Source organism: Aethina tumida, chromosome 1, assembly GCF_024364675.1.
Source record: "Aethina tumida isolate Nest 87 chromosome 1, icAetTumi1.1, whole genome shotgun sequence".
Lineage (NCBI taxonomy): Eukaryota > Metazoa > Arthropoda > Insecta > Coleoptera > Nitidulidae > Aethina > Aethina tumida.
In genome coordinates, this window is record NC_065435.1 from 43,911,405 (window position 1) to 43,935,599 (window position 24,195).

Below are 24,195 nucleotides of genomic sequence, written 5' to 3' on the forward strand. Positions count from 1 at the left end.
CCAGCCTGGATGGAAAAATTATTTTATACCGCGCCAACCTGTGCGGTGTAATTTTAAAATGAACTCCCCACGATACACGTATAATTAGCCGTGCATGATTAATTACCGTAATTTGCTGATGAATTAAAACATTATACGCATCTCTGTTGTCCGAAAGCCTCGGGGTAATAAAATCAAATATGTGCAGTATTTTGGATGTTCTGTTGAGGATGCTAACTTTAATTTATTGCATAATAAATTTCCAGTAAATAAAACATATTAGCTGAGATTCCAAATGGTTTGGTTTATAGGTGAAGCATTGACATTTACTTTAAGTTAAAGTTTTTGTATTAACCGTTTGTAATGTCAGTTGCTAGTCCAAATCGCTTTGCTCGCAAATGCTTTAATAAATATGCAAAGTTTAGAAACTAGAAATTTGCTCTAACTAATTAATGAATAAAAGCTCATTTTATACACCTGACCGTATCTGAAATATCTGTGGTAATTAACATTTGGGAGATTTCAAAAACGTATAACTTTTAAATTAATTAATTTATTTTTACTGGGAAGTATTTTATTTTAGATGGGATCTAATATAAAATACTGTGTGTGTTAACAAAGTTTCTTGATAAAATGTGAAACATTTTTATTTCAAATGGAAAATATAATTAAATGTTGATGAAATTAAGTCTCAAAACGTACAGTGTGACCATTTGAAGGTGAGACACCATCATAAAATTTGTATTTTTCTTCGAGTGTAGAATATAAAAATATATATTTATAGACGAAACATTTTTCTTGAAAAATAAGATAATTTTACCATTTTTGAGAGTTAATTCGACAGACCACTTGGTCAAAAAATTAAAATGAATATGATTTTTCACAGAATTATGAATATGCATTACAATTCAAAAAAAAAATTGACTAAATCGGAAAAAAACAATAAAAACGATACGATACGGTATTCTGCTTTCATATGGGTCACACTGTATATAACTTGTGATATATTAAAGTAACTTTAGCTAAAGTATTACAAAATTTTTAGTAAATTTTGAGACATTTATTATTATCGTCTGTAAAATCTATGGAAAAAACGTTGGAATTTTGAGAATATATATTTTTTGAGATAACTATCTTAAATTAGTTAAGAAGTTCTGAAGTCTGACGTAAATCGAAATCTACAAATTTATTAGAATATCTTAAATATCTTAAATATTTCTTCTATTTATGATATAAAAACTAAATAGTGGGCTGGAAATAATGATTCAAATAAATAAATAAATACATTTTTTGGTAGTGGCATTCAAATATTTTTTTTTTATTTGTATTCGAGTCATTAATAATAAATAAATAAAATTGTATTGTTATTTTAATGGAAGCTTAAAATTTTTTATTTTCTACATTTTGAGCTACTATAACTAAAAGCGAATTATAAATAATTTAAATTAAATTAACTGAAATATAAATTTTACCTTTTAATAATTCAACTGGTATGACGACAACGATGACCAATCGCACTGGAGAAAATAGAGGTTGCTCTAATTCCTGAAAACACACACATTAACAGATCTACATAATTCAGTTATTTGCCATTGCATTGAAGTACATTTACAAAATATATACACATTAAATAAATTAATTTAAATACAAATTTTTTAATTAAATTAAAGGGTTGACTTTTTCATAGCCAACTACGATTACATGCGGTTTCAAATTTGTAATTTTTATTTTATTTATTGGAATTATATTTAGACATTTAAAAGATAACAATGTTGTTTAGTACAAAAGTAATAACTATTCATAACTATAACTATTCATAAAATTCTGCACTGAATTAATACAAATCAAAAAGATCATAGAACATTATATTAACATAAGTATTTAAGGCTGTCTATTCCCGTCTAAATCTGTTAAAAATGGACTTCAATAAATTTAATAAATCAAATACAATATCTGACGTCTTTGGTTGATGTAAATGTTGTTTAATACAGTAGTATTAATGTGCCCCAAATCAAAATTAGTTCTCCAACTAATCAAATAATCATTACCAATATACTTAAAATTTTGATTTAGGAAATTTTTGTAAGCTCGTCCTTAAAATCCCTCAAACTAACCAGACGAAAACATGAAATATCATACGACGAATTTATCAAATAAATACGGCAGAAAAATCCGTGGAAACCGACGAGGAATCGCAAACGCCTTTTGATAGGTAACTATGCACTTGGCAACTATTGGCCAATTAGAATGCAGGTTCTTGTTATGATTCTTGGAAATGATGCAATGTGCATCTATTTAATATAAAAATCCATAACAACTAATAAAATTTCTACGAAACCTTTATAAATTTTTATATAAAATTTGCGTTATAAATCACAAATTAATACACATTACATCATTACGTTAAATTTTATTTATGTATATCAATTAGTTTATTTATTTTTATTTACTTTAATAAATCTTAATAAAATAAAGACAATTTTTGATTACTTTATTTTAAATTTTATTTTAATTGGATATTTTTAGACAGTATCCTGTATTGAAAATCAGACAAACTAATACAAATAAAATAACACAATTGTATATCAATTAGTTTACTTTTTTTATAATTTATTAGTAAATTAAATATAATTTTTGACTATTTTGATTGCCATCATTACAAAATTAAACTATATAATATGTAGTTAAAAATCTGTAATTTTTATTTTACTTATTGGAATTACATATTATTAGACAATATAAGTGTTATAAACTAAAATTCATACTCAAACTGACTTAATAAGCACAAAATTTTTATAAATTTTTGTAAACCCGAGTTGAACTAACTAAAAGAAAGAAAAGCCGCACTTTAAAATATGTTAAAAATGTCCTGTTGTGCATCTATTTAATGAAAAAAAACACATAACCAAAACCCGAATTTTTTTAAAATCTTGCCATGAAGATATAACAGAACATCAAACAACCTAATGCAAACTGTCTGTTAAAATAATGAAATTGTATTTAAGTGCAGTCAGCGTCAGATCTGCAGTTACACTTCGAATTCAGAATCGCTTGTGGTGCATTGTTGGTCCTCCACCACATACTCCCCGCTCACTCCGCGTGTTTATGATAACTGATTAAAAACAATTAATCTACCTTGCACTGTCGAAAGATAAAGATGCCTCGCAACATTACGCAACGCGAATGCGAATTATACTTTTACACGAACAAGGGAACAATAATACAAAGATATGTCTAAATTTAAAACTGTTATTAAATTTAAAATTTTAATTATCACTAATAACTACCATTTTGTTAACATTACTTATTTCAAAATATTTTCAAAGCTTCTATGGCTTCTGAGACTGTAGTTTTTTAATTCAAAATAGCTTGTCTTAATGGGACATTTTATTTAGTATATCCAACATAAAACCTCACTAAAATGTAAAATTCATCCTTTTTAATATTATACAATGCCAATTATATTTTATAATTTTGTATTTATATATTATGTTTCATTTCATAGAATTATTTTATATTACGTTACATTTCAGTTGTTATTTATAGAATTATTATACAATATATTTTGTTCAAATAGACATTTAATAGTAATATTTTGTTTTGTTAAATATATTCTTATTTTTGAATTTATTTGTTTACTTTAATTATACATTTAACTTAATACGAATACAATATGGTAAAAACTTTCGTATAATAGAGTATAATTTTTAATTACCAACATATTATATGATAATTGAGTAAAATACATTTTAGAATAAATATATTAGAATTAGGACAACAATTGTATACATTAATATTCGGTTCAAAATACATAACGTGAACATGCAATATTCTTAATTTGTCAAAAATTAATGATGCGAATCTGTTGCAATAACACATCTGAAAACATTTATTCACTGTGTCACAATTGAACACTCGCACAGTTTTTACTACTATCCCCCCCAATCCTTTAGCCTTTAAGGTGTAACTGCAGATCTGATGCCGACCGTATATCAATTAGTTAATTTTTTTTATATTTTATTAATACATTAAATATAATTTTTGATTACTTTGGTTGCCACTATTACAAATTCAAAGTAAAAGATGTAATTTTTATTTTATTTATTGGAATTACATTTTTAGACAATGCGTTTAAATGATAAAAAAATAAATATTGTGTTGGTACAATAGTAATGATGTCAGTGCCTTAAACTAAAATTCATGCCCAAACTAACCTAATAAGCAGTATCATCATTAATAAAATTTTAATAAATTTTTATGAACCCGGGTTAATCTCGCTCAAATCAATCAGAAAAACACGCTTCGAAATACGTTAAAAATGTCTTTGCTGTGCATCTATTTAATATAATAAATTCATAACCAACTAATAAAATTTCTCCGAATTTTTTAAAAATCTTAAAGCTATAAAACTTGTGTTGAAAATCACAAAAACTAATACAAACTGTATGATAATATATTAAAATTGTATTTAAGTATATTAATTAGTTTATTTTTTTTTAATATTTTGTTAATAAATTAAATATAATTTTTCATTACTGGTTAAAAATCTGTAATTTTTATTTTATTTATTGGAATTAAAAATAGTAACCTTAAACAAAAATTCACGCCCAGACTGACCTAATAAGCAGTACCACCATTAATAAAATTTTGTGAACCCGGGTTGATCTCAGTCAAATCAATCAGACAAAACATGCTTCGAAATACATTAAAATTGTCCTTGTTGTACATCTATTTAATATAAAAAATTCATAACAAATTTTTCTAAATTTTACCATAATGCCTGTTTTGAAAATCACACTAATACAAATTGTACAATCAAATAATAACATTGTATCTAAGTAAATCAGTTAGTTCAATTTTTTTTTATTATTTTATGTGTAAATGACTACTTACAAATTCAACTATAAAATATGTATCTAAAAATCTGTAATTTTATTCATTGGTATAGCATTTTTAGACAATCCGCTTAAATGATAAAAAAAATAAATATTTTGTTGGTATAATAATAATAATAATAATATCACTGAGTCTTAAATTGAGATTCATGCCTGAATAAGCAGTAATTACCTTTACAAAAATTTTAATAAATGTTTGTGTACCCGGATTAAACTCAGTCAAGCCAATCAGAAAAAACACGCTTCGTTAAAAATACGTTAAAAAAAGTTGTTTTGCATCTATTTAATATAAAAAATACATAGCCAACTAATAAAATTTCTCTGAATTTTTTTAAATCTTACCATAAAGCCTAATTTTTTTTAATATTTTATTGGTAAATTAGTTATAATTTTTGACATTACAAATTCAAAGTCAACTATAAAATATATAGTTGAAAATCTGTAATTTTTATTTTGCATTGGAAACATATTTTTAGACAATCCGTTTAAATGATTAATTGGTTAGTTTAATTAATTGGTTGCCGCTAGTACAAAATTCAAAGCCAACTATAAAAATATATTAAAAATTTATAAATATTATTTTATTTATTGCTGTCCCAACCAAATGTTAATTCCCAAACTAATAGTCTCAACATACCAGAAGTTCTTCTTTTTACCCTTAATTTTTGTAAACCTGCGTTAAAATTACTCAAATCAGTCAGAGGAGATGTAAAACACCACACAACACATTTACATGACAAGTACATTAGAAAAATCCGTGTAAACTGGTACAAAATCGCAGACGCTTCGAAATTCGTCAAAAATGCCTTTGGCAAAAACCGGCCAATGAGAATCCACAGCCAACTATTGAAATATATGGGTTCAAACTTAATATATTAATTTTGTTTATTTGAATTAAGAACATTCATATTCAGAAAACGATTTTAAAAGACAAGAAAGTGATTGTCTGATAAATAATTCTAACAAAACTTTTAAATTTATTTAATACACAATCCTAACATACATGAAATTTTAATAAATTTTTATAAATTTTTAGAACCAACGTCGAAATTAAAATTTAAAATATTCGTGAAAATCATCAAAACCAATCAATTAGTTCAATTTTCTCTATACTATATTTTTTAACTTACTTGGTAGTCGCCATTTGCTAACTCAAAGCCACCTTTAAAAATATCGCGTTATAAATTCGTAAATTTTATTTTATTTACTGGAGTCTCAAACAAAAAATCAGTTTCCAAAATAACTGTGCGAACATACCTCAAGATTTCATAAATTTTGCATTGAAATCACTCAAATTAGCAACAGGAAATGTAAAACAGCACACGACACATTTACGCGACAACTACAACAGAAAAATCCGTGGCGAAAGAAGCGGAACGATTTAAGATTCGCCAAAAAGGACCTTGACAACAGTCGACCAATTACAGTGCAGCTCATTGTTGCAATTCCTGGAAACGCCACTCGATGCGTCCACCTACTAAATATCAAATCCAAAGCCAACTATCAAAATATGTGATTTCAAACTAAATATTTTGATTTTATTCATTATTATTGAGAAAACATACAAATTGATAAAAACTGTAGTTTAAATAATAAAATTGTATTTAATTATACAAATTAGTTTAATCTCTTTTCAAATATTTTATTAAATATTAATAAAATATACATAAGTATATTTTTTTTATCTTACTTGTTAGCCGCCATTAGCATACTCAAAGCCAACTATAAAAATATGACGTTAAAATTTATACATTTTTTTTTTTTGGTGAAGTCTCAAACCAAAAATTAATTTTACAGTGACAACATACCTGAAGTTTTCTTAAATTTTTTGTTTACGGCTGCGTTAAAATCACTTAAATTAGAGACAGAAAATATGAAACAACGCACGACACATCTACACGACAATTACAACAGAAAAAAGGACCTCTTCGAAATTCGCCAAAAATGCCCTTGACAACCTGTCCAATCAGAATGCAGTTAAATGTTGTAATTCCTGAAAACACCACACGACGCACCTGCTAAATATCAAATCCAAAGCCAACTATCAAAATATTTAATAATTTGATTTTATTTATTTGAATTAAGAACGAAAAACCACAAATTAATAAAAACTATAGTTTAAATAATAAAATTGTATTGGAGTACATCAATTCGTTTAATATCTTTTTAAATAATTTATTCATAAATTAAATATAATTTTTAATTTCTTTGAATACCGCCATTACAAAATCAAAGCCAACTATAAAAAGTATAGTTGGCTTTGATATAACTAATAGTCACGACATACCTGAAGTTAAATTAAATTTTTGCCTTACCTCTGTTAAAATCACTCAAATCAGAGAGAGGAAATATAAAACACCACACGACGCGTGCATACAAGAGAAAAGAAAGAGAAAAATTAGCGGAATCTAACAAAGAAATGCACTTCATTGTGGCAATTCCTGGTAACGACACACAGTGGACCTGCTAACTATACAAATACATAGCCAACTATAAAAATACGTGATTTCAAATTTATTTTATTTATTTGAAACATTGATGGTACACACAAGAATTCACCCGCGTTAAAATTTTTCATATTAATCGGAACATAATCAGGCAGGGAAGCAACTGTTGTTCAGAAGTGAAATCTAGTCTAATGCGCAGCCGTAATAAAATTTGCCTAATTTATCTATATATTTACACATAAATATCGTCACATAATTCAATAAAAACTGTGTTTTAAATAATAAAATGGTAAAGTACATCAATTGTTTAATTTCTATTTAAATATTTTATTATGCTAATAAATTAAATATGATTTTTATTTTCTACAGTTGCCGTCATTACAAGTTCGAAGCCAACCGTAAAATGTGTGGTTAAAAATTGTAAATTTTACTTTTTTGTTTATAACATCGTTGTGCCTCAAACGAAAGTTAATTTCCAACATACCTTACAGTGATAATCGTGAGTTAATATTATTCAAATCACTTGGAGTGAACATAAAACACCACACCACTTAATTACAGGATAAATAAATTCTTTGCTTCCCGCCAACTGGTTTAAATGATAAAAAGGTAAGTATTGTTTAACACAACTTTAATAATATTGTGTATCAAACCAAAACTAATTCCCAAACTAACGCAGACCGGCGAAGAATAACAGACGCTTCGAAAACGTTATAAATGCAACTGGAAACAGTGGACCAATCAGACAGCAGCGCATTGATGTGATTCCTGGAAACGGTGCGAGGTATTCCTGTTTAATTTACAAATCCATAGACAACTGAAAAATATGATTCCGTACAATTTATATTTTACTTATTTAAATTATGCACATTGATATAAAGAGAACCTATATTCAGAAACATAGAATTACATTTCAATAAAGTAATTTGTTTAAATTAATTATTTTATACAGACAGGGAGGAAGAAAGAAATATCTTATTAGAGTTGTTTTGGTTAAATTCTAACTATTAATATTATTGATAATTGTTTAACTAATTAACGTCTAATTAACAGCAAATTCAGCATTAAATTTTTGTTTTAATTTGTGATATGTGCTCTACTGAATTCATGTTCATCATTTTCTTCATTTTGTAGTAAAAAACAATCTCTAATATAAAAATAATCCTTTAATTTTAAAGCAAATCCTTCAATATAGATATTAGGGCAACCTTTAATATTGAAGCAAACCATTTGGAAAATTATGACCTAAAAAACTTCCTAGGATAAAAAATTAAAAGTTACAGCAGGAAAAAATAATTTAAACCACAATGTTTGATTCAAAATTATTTAATTAAACGACAACTTTTACTTAAAATAAAGATAAATTCATTTTTTCACTCCATAAATATTTTTTTCATTTACATTGGGCATTGTACAAATGTATACAATATAAGAATAAGTCCCTTTAAGGGCTGATGTAAAAAGATAATAAGTATAGAATATTAATAGATATATTAGAAAAACTGTTTGAAGTTTAGTTTTCAATGTTGAACATGTTGGTACCATTTTTTTAAAGATATACTCTAAGAAGGAAGTGATAAAAAATAATGTTCCTAAGACAAGTAATCAGTCAAATATTTTCAAGATAAATGATCAGATACCTTAAATATGCTTTTATTGTCAAATTGGACATAGAAATTTATTTTTCTAAGAAGTTTAAGGCCACTAGCAGTCATCTTAGAAACTTCCACATTTTTTCAGAGTTACTGAATAATATTCTTTATATTTATTTATACGTTTTCTAAGTCTATTTAGTTAGTAATTTCTGAGATACACTTAAAAACCATCATCCTAATGAATAATATGAGAAAAGTATAAAGTATAGAAGATAAATCTTCTGTTCAACCAAAATAAAGTTTTATCTGTTGCCCACACTTAAAATATACTTCAAGAAGTATTTGATAAAAAAAATTCAAATTTCTGAGTATAAGTAATTAATTACCTTAATTGGTAAATTAGAAAAGAAAATGAAGTATATTTTAGCTAATTTACTTAATAATATCATTATTATTACAGCCAAACCCACTTTTCAATTATATGCATATTTTTATTATTATTAGTAACTTTATTTAATATGCGGCATTGTAATCATAATGGAAAATTGCAAAGAACATATTTGATAATAAATAATACATCACCCATTTAATTATAATTAATATCAAAATTACATCACCAATTTGTAAATTACCTGAAATTTATACGTGTATTTTTAAATCAACTGCCGAATAAACAGTATGATTAATTACCCATGATTAATCACCGTAATTTGCTCTGATGCAGAATTTTTCGCATGTAGTATTTTATTGAAAACAGTTTGAAAACCATATTCCATTTAAAAACATAAAACATTGTTGTGTTTGTTTTTAATTAACATTAAACAAAAATAGTAATTAGAATTAATCAAATAATATTACCCAATATTAAGCATTTAACACGATTTCCCAGTAAAAAAATCGAGGACAGGGAAAATGGTTTTATTAACAATGTTTAAATTCAGTTATCTTTAATTGAATCTAAAGTCATTTGGGAGCGGGGTTTTTAGCTTAATCCCGGACAATTATAATTGGATAGACTGACTAGATTCGTTTATTTACTTTCAGCAAAATATAAAAATGTGTACGAACTACGATTATTTTAAATAACGAGCTTAGTCAATTACTGCTTAATAAGCACAGAAAAAATTGTTACATATTTCTATAATTTTAATGAGGTCTACAAATTTGCTCTCCCAATTGGCTAATAAACTGTCATAGACGTACATTTAAATTGACTGTCAATCTGGCACTAATTTTAGTCACTAAGTGATTAATTACCATAATTTATGGCGTACATTCAGAAAGTTCACCACGTTTTCGTTATTACCAACGACTGCAGAGTGAAGACAAAAATTTAAAACAACCCATCCGTAAAAAAAAGAAAGTAAATCAAGAGCAGTATATTTAATTTCAATTAAGCCTCGTTAAAACTAGTCGTTAATTAAACTTATCAAACATCGTTACCAAGTGTCCACATTTAAATCACTTGTCGCCGCTGAAAAACATAAATTAAGCACTTAGCGCAGTCCGCAATGAAAAATCCGTAACGGGGAGAACGGTTTTATTAACAATGTTCAAATACGGTTATCTTTATTTGAACCTGAAGTCATTCGGGAACGGGTTTTTTTTTTTGCTCCTATCCCCCGACTTAATCCGGGACAATTTTAATTGGCTCGTCTGCCGACTACATCCTTACGGGGGATTTTTTCACTGTGTCCATAAAATGTTTCATTTAATTACGAACGGTTTGCATTCTGCGAGTCCTTTAAATTAATCCATCGCTGAAAAAATCACGTTCCGCCGACTCTTGGGACTCTCGTACCGAACCCAAAAAAAAAGAACCGGAGAAAAAGAAAATGGGGTGTTGGCAACTAATTTTATTACTCCACTTCCTTTTTGTCCGTCGAATATTTCTGCGGACAAAACGACAACAGAATGTAACGGACCCAACATACGAGGCGGAGTTTACACTACAGGGCATAAGTTAAGGATGTTAAATGAATTGTAAACGGGTAATTATTTTAAAATTTTTAATTAGATGATATTACTTGAAAAATAAAGCTAATAGAGAAATTGGCTTCTTCTAATATCTGATTAATTTCCACTTGAAGTTTATCTGAAAAATCTTCGAACTAATTTAGGAACACTTAATTAAAACCTGCAAAAACCTAAAATTAAAGCTTGGGCTGCTACATTATCATCTGTAAAATCGATATTTTGCGTTGATTTACCAATAACAAATTCCTCAAAGCACTGACCATTATTATAGCAACTTTTTAAATTGTTTAATATTTTACCCATAACTCTTTTATGTAATGTGAACTGTTAATATTAACATTAATTTATGCAGTATTAAATAATATTATAATATTGAGCTAGACATGAATACACTAAAAAAATCAAAATGTTCTTTCTCATTCTTTCTATATTTGAGGTAGTTAAACTTTATTAAAAAACATTAGATTCATAAATGCCAAAACAGTGATATTTTTCAAGCTTTAATAAACATATCCTGAGCATCAATATTTATTAAATTTTCCCCATACCCTTAACCATACAGTATATTTTAGGTGTTATAATGTGTGTAATTAACGTAAGTCAGTGTCGTATCGTATGCTTATATAAATTCATGTTAATCCACAATAGAACGTGGAATGTACACGTCCGTGGCAGGAAGATGTCCCGGAGGAAAATCGAGACGACGCGGTGCAACCGGGAAGTAAACAAGCGCATAAAATGTATGAGGGCATTTCTGTGTCGTTTATATTGCCAGTCGTATCGCCAAGATGTTCTGGAACGCATGCAAAAGGCTAAAGATGCAACGTGCCAGATATGTGCGGTAATTGACTCCGGATCGTATCCAGCTTGTTCCTTGGAAATTTATAATGCGTCCCTGGAATTCAGGATGTCCTCGGAAAGTCGGTTTACTTTCGTTAAGCAAGGTACAATGTATTGCGTTTCCTTATTTTGATTTCATTTATTCCTACACGTAGACGGATGTTTATGGGATCCGGTTGGGGACTTCATCTAAATTTCATAGAGGGAAACGGAGTTTATATACATTAATTATGTCCACTTCTAATTAATTTAGTAAAAATTAAAATTGTAATAGTAGAAGTGTAATAAAAGAATTAAATATCAACTAAAAATTAGGTCAAAGGCAACTTAAAATTTATTTTACAAAATAAGAAGTTGTCTTTATTCTCTGGCAGTATGAGCACTGGGCTGATGAGCAGTTTATGATCTTCCAAGCATGTCCCAGACATGTTCTATTGAATTTATAAATCAGGCGACAAGGTTGGTAAGGGCAGACGCCCAATTTGGGCATTTTCTAAGTGGTTGAGGACAATCTTAACTGTGCGGTCTAATATTGTCGTCTGAAAATCGATAATGTTCAACAATGTTATCGATAATGTCTGTTACATAAATTTCACCGGTCATGCTGCAGTCGCAGATGTAGAGCTCCATTCTACCTCCTAGAAAAATGCCACCAAAAACCATTGTGTATGCATGAACTTCCTGTACATAACTTTATTCTTTGACTTGAAGGTATCCAGCCTCGTACTGACCTTCTACCACTAACTACTCCAAATCTGCTTTCATCTGTAATCCTCACAGTATTCCACTCTTCATGTCAGAGTTCTCTTTCCTCACACCAAGTTAATTTCGCTGCACAATAGACAGGCTGGAGGGGTTGTCGCCTCCTGCAACGGAGTCCTACATCATTTAACCAATTTAAAAGTGTCCTTGGACTTATATGACGTCCAGTATCCAAAATCAGGTCTTGTTTGAGATGTGTGTAGTTTCTTATTGGGTCCACTCGTGCTCTTCTGATTAATAATCTTTCCTGGTCAGATGTAACTCTTGGTCGACCTTCTCTAAGCCGATCTCGCACATGTCCAGACTCTAGAAACCGTTGATAGAGTCTGCACACTATGGATTGGTCAACATTAAATGAAGCGGTCACTTAAATTTGTCTTGAGCCATCCTAAAACATTCCTACAGCATGATATCGATCAGCTTCTGTTAAATGACGTCTCTGCCTGATTTTTAGAAAAAGGCAGTAGAAATTGGTTGTTAATTTGATTGAAACACATGAGGCGTTTTTTCGTCCTCGTTGTTTTTGTCTTAAGGTTTTATGGTTTTTATTTTTACGTTTTTATCCACAAATAAAAATTTATATTTAGGTTGAAATATGTTAATGTGCTTAACTTTTTTCGATCAGTTTGAGCTGAAAAAAGATCCTTTTTATACGTATTTAAGTGAGTAAAAAAATGCTATAAAAAGTATGTTTAAATATATCTCTTTAAGAATCTAACTTATACTTAAGTGTTACAGCTCATAGAATAATCTTATATTTATCTTACTAACTCTAACATGTAAGTATAAAATACTTAAATATCGTAGTGTAACAAATTTAAACTAAAAAATAAATATCGTACACGTAGCTGAATATTTTATAATAGTGATATGGCTTCGAAGCGAAATTGAACACTTGTCGAAAAGTTTAACATTTTTTATTCTCTCTTTTCACCGCTTTACACCACTTTTTTCGTAACATCGTATTCTTTAAAATATTTATAAATATTTTAATGGTTCAGTAAATAGGGTATTTAACATCTAAGTGTACAGTTCTAATGTATATTTTATAATCAAATTAAAATTAGATAAGAACTTTCATTTAAGCAAATAAAATAAAATTGTTTATGCCTTTATTGTTGCTTTCGTGCACCATATTTGTCTTTTTTATTTTGAAAATAACTCTTCATTTAGCATTAAACCAGCATTACTTCATCCATATAAATATCTTTAAATAAAGCGAGAATTATTCTAATAATGATTTTAGACATTATTTTCAATGATTAAAATTTTAATGGTGTTTTAATGTTATTTCCACCCTGTATATTTGTGAGGTTTAAATTCATATTTTTCTGTTTGTTGAAAACTTTAACAGAAAAGTTTCCAACTACTGTTCGCGACATTTTTTCGGACATTTGACGTCCTTCGTAAATTCTTAGTTGTGAGATAATTAATTATTCATGTCTCGAGCAGGATAAACGTTTTAAAACTTCGGAAAAGATAAAAACTGTACAAAAAGGTAAGACAAACTTATATTTAATAAAGATTTTCTCTTATTTCAATCCCCTTTCCGATAACTAGGTGTCTTGCTAATGCGTTCCATTTTCAACTTAATGAGTTAGATTTTACTGAATTTTTCTGATAAAAGCCCTTGTTATAAATCAACCTTTTTATATCCGTAACTGACAGGACCTCTACGTCATTACACGTAAGCTTCCTAACTGACTTTTTATTTGCACAGGAAACATTAAAATATGGAGCTGATTTATTCCTAATTAAATTTAAAATTTTATACAAAACCTAAATTCCCACGAATTTCAGCGGACAACGGGCGAAATAATTTTAAAATAATTAAGCACACTCACAGAAACTGGTTTAAATATTTGTGACACAATCTTAATATTTCAAAATGAGTATGTGTCCCATTTCGCTGACCCCCATTTAAGAATTAACAGGTATGTGTGTGCGAAATATTTCGGACGTTATATGAAAATACTTTGTCTAACGCATTTAACGCGTCCAAAACATTTCGTCCGACAATTTAAACTCCACATGCCAGATGTAAAATCACTCATGCCGACAAAATAAAGTCAACGTGCGTGAGCTGGAATTACGCATACTAAAGGATAAAATATCGCATAAAGCTTATTATGTTTAATGCCCAAGGAAAATATGGAATAATATACCTAGCAGGGTTTAGTGTCATGAAATCAATACTGAAAATATTCAGTGTTTTCCATAACTCGGACCTACTAAAAATTAGGAAGAAAAGAGTTCTTCATTCAATTTGGTGAACATTTTGGTGCAGTATCGTAGTAAATTATTAATAATTCAGACAAAAATGTTGAATATTTTGAATATTTCTTAAAGTAATAATGAGTTGAACCCTCAGATGATCCAGACACTCACCGACACCTTGAGACACATATCTAATGAGGGGATCACTTCATTCCTGAGATATCTCTTTTCATATTATCTCTACTTGTCTTTAAAAGTCAGTCTATGTGAGGGGAGGACTGAATCCTGTTTGAAAACTGGATTTTGGAGGGTCCTAAGGTGAGGCCGGAAATGAGACTCCCCAATTTCCTACAAGTATAAATTTTGAACAGTGTCTAAATTATGTAAATGAATTGACCACATAAAAATTCTGAGGAACAAAGTAGTAACTTCCAAAATATAACAACTTTTTATTCATATATGATTAGTGTCTGTTGAAATGTCTCTAAAAGTGTACAACTCAGTGAAAACAGTGTGTTAGATAATATTGAACTTGGCATTAACAAATAAACCTCCTATTCATGAGAATCGAGTGAAAAATAAAAAATTACGGAACTGTAACAGTGTGATATATTTTAAATACATGTAAGAATAAAACGGTATATTGTAACTTAAAATTGAATGTGATTTGGCACAATATAAATCCGATAAATCATTGTTGAAACTCAATAGCGGCGAACATGCATTCGAACTTTAATACTTAGGGTTGACATAAACCTGTTATCTGGAAAATGTCATTCAAGCAAATGTCCCGATAAGGTAAATTCAATGCAGAGTTGTAAAAATAATAGAGGAATTTCCTAAAATGCATCTGTCGAAAACTTTAAATTATATTAGACTTTCACAGTGCACGTTCGCAGTCAACCTGTTAAATGATGACATTAGGTTGCACTGTGTGACGGGGTCTTATAAAACGAACATATGCGGAAATCGAAGGAAATTTCGACGTGTTTTTGTAAGACGGCACGCTTAAAAATACTTCCTTGTAGTAATATCATACATTTTAGTTACAATTTCAACAAAATATCATATTTTACATATATTTTTTTTAGTTTTCTTTCAACTAGTCTTAGGAAGGTAGAATGTGGACTAACTAGCTGAGCTGAATGTCCTGTTAAATGTTCCTCAATAGCCCAAACAAAGAACATACACAATTGATTTAAAAAAACTTATATAAACTAATTTCAACAGTAATAAGTTACACATTTACTACACTATTTTAAAAAATACTAATTAATTAATATACTCTCACTCTAAATAAAACAATATTATTAATATTAGAAAAATCACCGACAATCTCTAATTCCCTTACCAAAGTACAAATCATAGACTACAAAATAAATTTAAATAAACATAATAATATTTTGTTGAGATATTAAATATTAATAATCATAATTCATCAAAATTTTATGGTTTTTTTGTGTTTTAATCGAGACTTCATACAATTTTATAAATTGTCAATTGAGTTTAGATCCGGTTTTTTGTACTGGCCAATCGAGAACCTCAACGATTATTTTTCAACCAATTTTGAACAACTTTGGACTCATACTTCGGATGATTATCATACATAAAATTCTACATAGTTACCAGTTGGTAAATTATCGTTGGTAAGTGATTCTATTACATTTTTTGTGATATCTTTATACATGAAATAGTCTATTTTATTAATAATTTTCTGTAATGTTCCTATACCATGCCAAAAAACCATAACGTTTCTTCCACCATATTTCAAAGTTTTGTAATGTATTTTATACCATCTAATTCTATTCTGTTGACTCATCCCTCCAAAGTCCTTTTTACCAAAGGACAATTAACATAATTTTGTGGAAACTTTAGTCTTAAAATATTATCCTATTACAGAAACAGTTGATTAAAAAATTAAACAAAAATCTTAAAGCATAAATTGACAGAAGCTAATAATTGGTATGATATCTTATCCCACACGAACTGAATATGACGTCTTAGTTCTTTAAGAGTGCGTGGACGGCTCTGTAAATTCATTAAGCGTCGCTCCATCATATCCCACACATGTTCGATTGAGGAAAGGTCTGAAGATCTGGGTGGCCAAGGTAGTAGATTCACGTGAGAGGCTTCTAGGAAGTTTAATGTATTCCTGGCAATATGTGGACGGGCATTATCTTGCTGCAAGATCTCTTCTTATGTAGGAATGAAAATAATGCTCCAAAACGTCATCCATATGTAGCTGAGACGTCATATTGACACTAATGAAATCTGGAGGTAAATTGGTACTTATAAGCAATAGCACCCCACACCATTAAACCCATAGTGTTATGAATAATAATATATTCAATTGAGTATGTTGTTTCATATACGTTAATAATATTGTAAACCATTTTCGAGAGTAGTTTTTAGGGATGTCAGTCTTAATTAGATCTTTGATGTTTCACGTTAAGTATTATTTTCCTTTTCTCTGTAGTGCAACGCTCCTTTCTTCCCACTGAAACTGAGTTAATATAATTCCTACTAAAAATAAATTTCATTCTATTTTCTAAAAATTCTTACTGAATGTGCCTTTGAAATAACATTTCCGTTCTTTTTAAGATGTGCATATTAATTTTATTCCCCCTTACTTTCATAGACACTGCATATAAATCACCGACTGCTACTGCTACAAGAAATATTGATACCGAAAATATTTGTTCCTACAATTACCAAAGTTAGTTGATCATATGGTACAACAATGACCGTTAGTTCCCAATATCCCATTTATTATTTTTTTTATAATTACTCACATATAACTGCGCCATGTCTAACTGATTACATCCCCCCTGTTTTTCCACGTCGTATTTCGCCGCCTTCAATTTAATTAACCGAACGGAACTTTATCCATTTAGGATGGGCCTCTATTTTTCTCTAATTTCCTTTCGCCATCGACGAACTTTTCGGCCAAGTTTTCCTTTTACGTTTTGTTTCCCTCGGAGCCTGTACGCCCCTTGTCGTAACTTTTCAATGTTAATATCCAGCCGAAGTGTATAACAAACATATGCGGGGCGATTGCCGCGGATCAACTTGACGAACAAGGGGGATTTTTTTCTCTTGTTTCTGGCGATTGCCGGGCTCAGGGATCTCCGACAGCAAAAAAAAAAAAAAATAAAGTTTCGCGTTCTTTGACGGCGACGACACAAATCTAATCAATTATCTCAACCGGCGAAGATTTAATAAACGTAATGTGTTTTTTATTCGCCGCAAATTGGTATTGTTGTCACTTCTCAGGCACCGTGCCCGTTTGCTTCGCGTACTTAATTAATTTTTAGTTGTTTAAAACAAAAAAAAAACCGGCTGTTTTCCCGGATGCCTTTCAACTGGGGGGGCGTGTTTTTGACAGTTGGCAGATAAAATGAATTTAAGGGTGGATGTGCGGCATTCTACGCACCACATTAATTTTATGAATTTTATCATCGGACACCACTTTGTGCGGTATAAATCTCCACAATTTGGCTTATCTTTGTCAGCACGTGTTCAAAAGTGCCTATAAAACCGACAGCTGTCTATTGTTTAATTTATGTGTGTTCGATTTTCTAAAATCACATTAAGATTGCACATAGTTTACTTATTAACATAACCATCGAAAACTACTCTAACAGAATAGGAATGGGAAGAATGTTGTCAATAAGACTGAGTCTCACTGAAAAATAACATGAAATGAAATATACAGTGGTGGTTAAACTTTATAAAATGTTAAATATTTTAGCTATAATTCTTTTATTTATTATCAGCTGTAATATTAATTTACTTCTGTATTATAAAAATTACCATCATTTTTGGGTCCTGATGATTGGAGCCGTATTCTCTTTTCTGATGACGCTAGATTTTGCTGCTACCCAGATTCTGGAAGGACACACATCTGAGGTGGTGAATTTCCCATCCTGGAAGGATGGTTTGAACAGCATTCAAAGTGGATAACATAAGCGTTTTGTCTTGAGCACCAAACTCCCCACACTTTAAACTAATAAAAGTGTGAAATGCTATTGAAGAAGACTTTTGAATCATCAAAACCATTACGGAGACCACCTGCAGCTAATTTTGATGGTGCAGGAGGTGTGGCGAAAGCTGGTGGACCAAAACCTACTCGATAGACTGATATTGAGTATGCCAAATCGACGTAGGGCCGTCATAAATAACCGACAGGATGTGAGTTAAAAAAAAAATAATAAATATGGCATAATTAACATGATAATAATCATTTGGTTTTGTTGGTAGATTTAATTTTTGATGGGGTTGTAACATCATTTTATAATTGTTTTTATTTAATTAGTAAAAAACACTTGTGTTTATTAATTCATTATTTTTTCAGCTCAATTTTTTAGGTTTTATTTGCAATAATTTAAAAATATTTAGGTCCCTAAGCACTTTGACTGTGTTTATCAAAGTTATTAGTTTTTAATTCACTGGCAGTATCCTTATATTATGGGGCGCAGTTTATATAAAATATACAGTACAATCACACACACAATTTGACCATAACCATTATTATTATTAGTATTGTTTATTCAAATTATTATAGTTGAATAATCGCATTCGTATCTGACGATGAGTACACCATTAGTATAAATTTGATTTATTCTGATTTATAATAAATCCTGTTTACAATGCCTTATAAACAAATATTTATTATTCGTTCATATCAGCCGCAGATTAAACGATGCATCCGTGTAAAATTGCCAGTAAATTTAATATATGTAAGTAATTAAACGGGACATTACCCAGCAGTGTATCACTGTCAATAATATAGTATATACATGTCTGATATCGGTTTACGATTCACGATCCATTGAATATTATCTATGTGTATAAGCTGAAGTGATTATAGCATAAAGGCTCAAGTACGTAAATTCCGCTGTCCATAACTATAGTTCAGGTATTTTGATTATTGCATATCGGGTTCTAAGACAAAGTTTAATTGGGTCGATTCGAATACGCTGTATCACACACTTTAGATGAAGACACGAAGGATGTAACCGCTTCAGTTTTGGATTGTGCTCAATTATTTGACTGTCCCACTCTCCACTAGGTCTTCACAATGTGGGGAAAAAGTCAATAAAGAAGTATTGTCTTAACCCAAACACAGAACACAGAATTTTGTCCTTCGGCTCCGCCTCTACATAAAATTCCTAACATAATAAACAATTCCAATAAAATGCCCGGAATTTCGTTAGTTTTCATAACATTCCGCGTTAATATCACACAAATCAATCTGGGGAAACACAATACAGCGCAGGATACATTTGCACAATCAAAACATTATAAAAATTTATTGCTAATTGTAAAACAAGTTGAAATGAACCTGATTTATTGTTTTTTTGTAACAATCTACTTAAAAAATTATAGGCAAATATGCAACTTCCGTTTATAGTGAATGAAACATAGGTTCAAACTTCACCAAGTGGTTCTTACTGATAAAATAATACCTGGAAACATTTTAAGGTGGGGGGAATTATTACCTGGTAATAACATTTTTTGGTGGGGGGTTAGCAGGCGTTTTGTACCTTAGTAGTAGAGTACCTGGTTTAAGTAGAGGAGAGAGTTTATAGTGAAAAAATGTAAAAAATGTGCCTAACATTTTCCCAATCTTCTTCTTTTCTCTTCCAGTCCATACCTACAGTAAGTTGGTGGACAATAATGTCTTACTCCGGGGCATTCATAATATCTTCTTGTACATTAATATACTGAAGTGCTTTACCAAACAATCTATTACTATTATTAACAAAATAATTTAATCATTCACCTCTGTAACCATGTAAAGAATAAGACAAATCTCTTAAAACACAGCTTCCTCTCCGGCAAACTATATAAATAATACGTCCTCCCTAGTGCATCATATAATGGGGTAAAAAATCTAAAGTCTAAAGTAAAACCAACCTGGATTTTGACAGTATTGTCCAACACCTTAACCTTAGCAAGAAAATTATAGTCATCCTTGATGATGTTCACTCATTGCACCCATCGAGGATAAGTGTTAACATCTAATCCGATTGGCTTTCCGGCATACGGCCAATAAGAATTCCCTTCATTACACAACTTGTCTGACTCCTACTTCTCTTTACTGAAGGAGGAAAGAAGAAGATAGAATTTGCCATCTCCTCAAGTTGTCCTTTTGGACAACAATTTATTCTCCTTATTACCTTGGTCTAAATACTCTTCATATTGACTGCCAGGAAAAGCTGCCAAAGATTACAAAAATATAAAAAAACTCAGGTGCATCCAGGAAAGGTACAAATATATGAAAAAGAAACAAGAAATAAAACACTATCAAACATTTACTATACCTTTTACAGTGAATTGGTATTTAGATGGATATAAATCTCATTTTTTAGCTTTTCTACCTTTCCTAGATGATCAAAAATTTAATTACAAAAAAGTGTTTTAAATTTAACTAATAAATTTTCTTAAATCTTGTAATAATCATTGTTGTTTTATATTCTTTCATCCCACAAGAAAAATTTAATTTTTGACATGTATTTTGCAGTTTGCCAAAGCTCATATGATTAACTGGATTTTGATGACTATAGATGCATCTCAATTTTAAAAACAATTATTTCTTACCACAAAAATATGACCTCCAATGTATTAATTTACAAAAATACATAGATAGGATTGGATTTCGAAATGTATACCCACTAAATCGATTCCAATACATTAGAAAAAGCATCGAAACCCCTATTTCGCCATTGTACGAATTTATTTATAGTTGTGTGTTCCCGCATTTTTCTGTTTGACAAAAGTGTATCCGAGCGCAAAACAACGTACAAGAGTTCTCGATTCGGAATGGGCCAAGATTGAAAGGAAACGAGCCGTTTCGGGTCCGGGCAATTGAAGATGACCGGACAGGTGGAAGGTAAAATAGCGGGGTACAACGGTGGGATGTGTCGTGGGGGAGGGGGGGCTGGCGTTGCCGTTGGGGGAGTAGATGGAGGTACACATAACACACGCCGGCCCATCATTTATGCAGATTCGATCAGATTAAGAACGGAGAGGTCAGTGCGGAATACGGAGCCGGTCATGCAATATTAAGTACGGGGGACCGATGTCGCAAAGTGCTGTAAACACAAATTTAATTATTACATTTTCTTATTTCGAAAACTGCGTTCGGTCCATTACGTAATTTATTTTCGATCTGTCGAATTTTAAATAGAACGTAATTTAATGAAAATTTCGAATGATTTCGGAGACAATGGCACACTACAGACAATAAAGTGTCGAAAGCAATGGGTACACCTGTGGGATGATCGGCGGTGAAATTTGAAATTCTCCTTATTTGCTTGATCTGAAATGCTGAGGGGGTGATTGAGGGGCTAATGCTGAAACTTTCATCTCGTATGCAATTAACACGTAATTTGATAGAATGGAACATCAGAGCCGTGTTCAAATCATCTTTGGGAATTGCTTCCTCTTTCCATCGAATTAAACTAACCACTCAGCGCCACTAACGTTGCACGCATCCTTAATATTTATTAGTCTTATTAACGAAGCGGTTTCTTCAATGGATTTATTAGTCGAGCAATATAAGTATATACTGATCATTATATTTATATTATAATTAAATTGGATAACACCTTCCCTTAAAAACAGATTTTACAAGTATGAACTTGAAAATTTGATGTAACGAGTAAAAACCACTCAAAATTTATAATTTTTTACAAATCAGAATTCGAAAACTTTCTCTTCACCCTTCTGAGAATCATCAGGTTAACAGTCTCCTAGTAACTGCTTCTGAAGACAATTTTGAAACATAGTAATCTTCGTCAACAGCCCAAATATCTCACAAAGTGTATGTAATAAGTCGCCCTTGGAATCTTTATGGTGGTAGTCGACAATGACCAGAAGGCAGAACCTTTTTCTGATTATTTCTGCTGACCGAAATCGCACATCCTCCACACCCAGGCTTCGTGCACAGGTTGGAATCACTGTCTAACATTAGAAGAAGGTTGTGATGAAGTTGTACCAACAATCACTAACAGTGGACTGCAGCTGAATGATGTAATTTTTTGTTCACAGATGATTCTAAATACACATTATCACTTGGATACCCGTATGTATATGTGTGTTGAGAGAGGAGATATCATTAACAAGACATGACTCCAAATTATTTCATTGGGATCCAGTGGCCCCTGCGTTCACCAGACTGCACTCCAATTGAACACCTCAAAGATAAATTTACACTCGAAACCACCAGCTTCAAAATTTGGACGGGCTAGCTGATACTTTTAGACAAGAATGACAAACTATGGAGCAATAATTTATTCTTTCAGTAATTTTGGGTGTCAAGGAAGGTGGAAACTGTTTGTAGATTTTGTAGAGGGAAAAATGTAGTAGTTAATATTTTTTTTTTTTTTTTGATTTTTAATTAATTTATTTCGTTATTTGATCTGTTGAATTTTAAATAGAATGTAATTTAAAGTGTAATTAATTTTAGTTAATTTTGTTTTAATAACATTCCAAAAAATTTGGTGATATTTTAATTTGGTATTTCATTAAATATATTAACTTATTAGAGAAGATTAATTTTGAATATTTTAATTGACAGTTAATTACATACGTGTACTCTGGGTTGAGTGCACATAACAATTAACATTAATCATAAATTAATCATTTACTTACGATAATTAATTTATTTTTTTATATGTTTTTTATACGTGATATTCATTCTATAAATTTGATTGTTTACATATAAAATTACTTATAATTAATTCTAATAAAAATATTGATGACGTCATTTCGCAAAATGAAATCTGCAGTGAAATCGTCCCTGGTTACAAATGGTAACAAAACATAAGCTTTAATTTTCTTTAAATTGGCACACCTGTTAAAAATAACATCCACAAAAAAGCTGTAACCCTTTAAAAATTACATCGAATAAATCTTTTTGCAGTGATCAAAGAAGAAACGAGAACTACCATCACAATGACGTTTCAACTGAGATCTTCCAGTGGTAAATTATTTGAAGTCAGCAATGCAATTATGGAGCACTCATCAACCATACGTAGAATAAGACGTGAAACAAAATGTGAGGGGCTGGTTCCCGTCTTGGATGTACCTCGCGTAGACCCAGAACCGTTGACGTACGTTTTAATTTGGTTTGAACATAACCTCCATGAAGTTAAACAACCGCAGTACGAATACGGCCTTTCTGAGTTTGACAGAGATTTCTTCAGAATGCTTTATTCGTATCGGAAGAGCGGTTTGATCAAGGATTTTTTCAAGACTGCAGAGTATTTGAAATTGAAGCGTTTGATTAAACTCTCAGAGTTGTTTTCGAACTTAATCTCTTGGGAGAAAATTTTGAAAAAATAATTAGTTTCTAACATGCTGTGTTCACATGTGTATTTCTTTATGTACAAATTACATTGTAACAATAAATAAATAAATATATATATTTTAATGTGTTTTTTTTTTAATTTTTATTAGAAAATCCTGTAACTCTTA

General features: G+C 30.1%; 1 protein-coding gene and 1 long non-coding RNA gene across 2 annotated transcripts in view; one reads left to right on the forward strand and one right to left on the reverse strand.

The window, feature by feature from the left end:
* The window catches only part of LOC109605121 (KH domain-containing, RNA-binding, signal transduction-associated protein 2), a 175,443-nt gene extending 173,941 nt beyond the window's left edge, over positions 1-1,502 (reverse strand). Inside the window, exon 1 of the mRNA XM_049970563.1 lies at positions 1,452-1,502. The gene's annotated coding sequence lies outside the window, so the exon portion shown is untranslated. The remainder of the gene's footprint in view (positions 1-1,451) is intronic.
* Positions 1,503-7,721: 6,219 nt separating this feature from the next.
* Positions 7,722-24,151, forward strand: LOC109604911 (uncharacterized). The gene is made up of 4 exons (XR_002191908.2): positions 7,722-7,820; positions 7,883-7,930; positions 8,001-8,105; positions 23,642-24,151. It is a non-coding gene; the product is annotated as an uncharacterized LOC109604911 (long non-coding RNA).
* Positions 24,152-24,195: the final 44 nt, after the last annotated feature.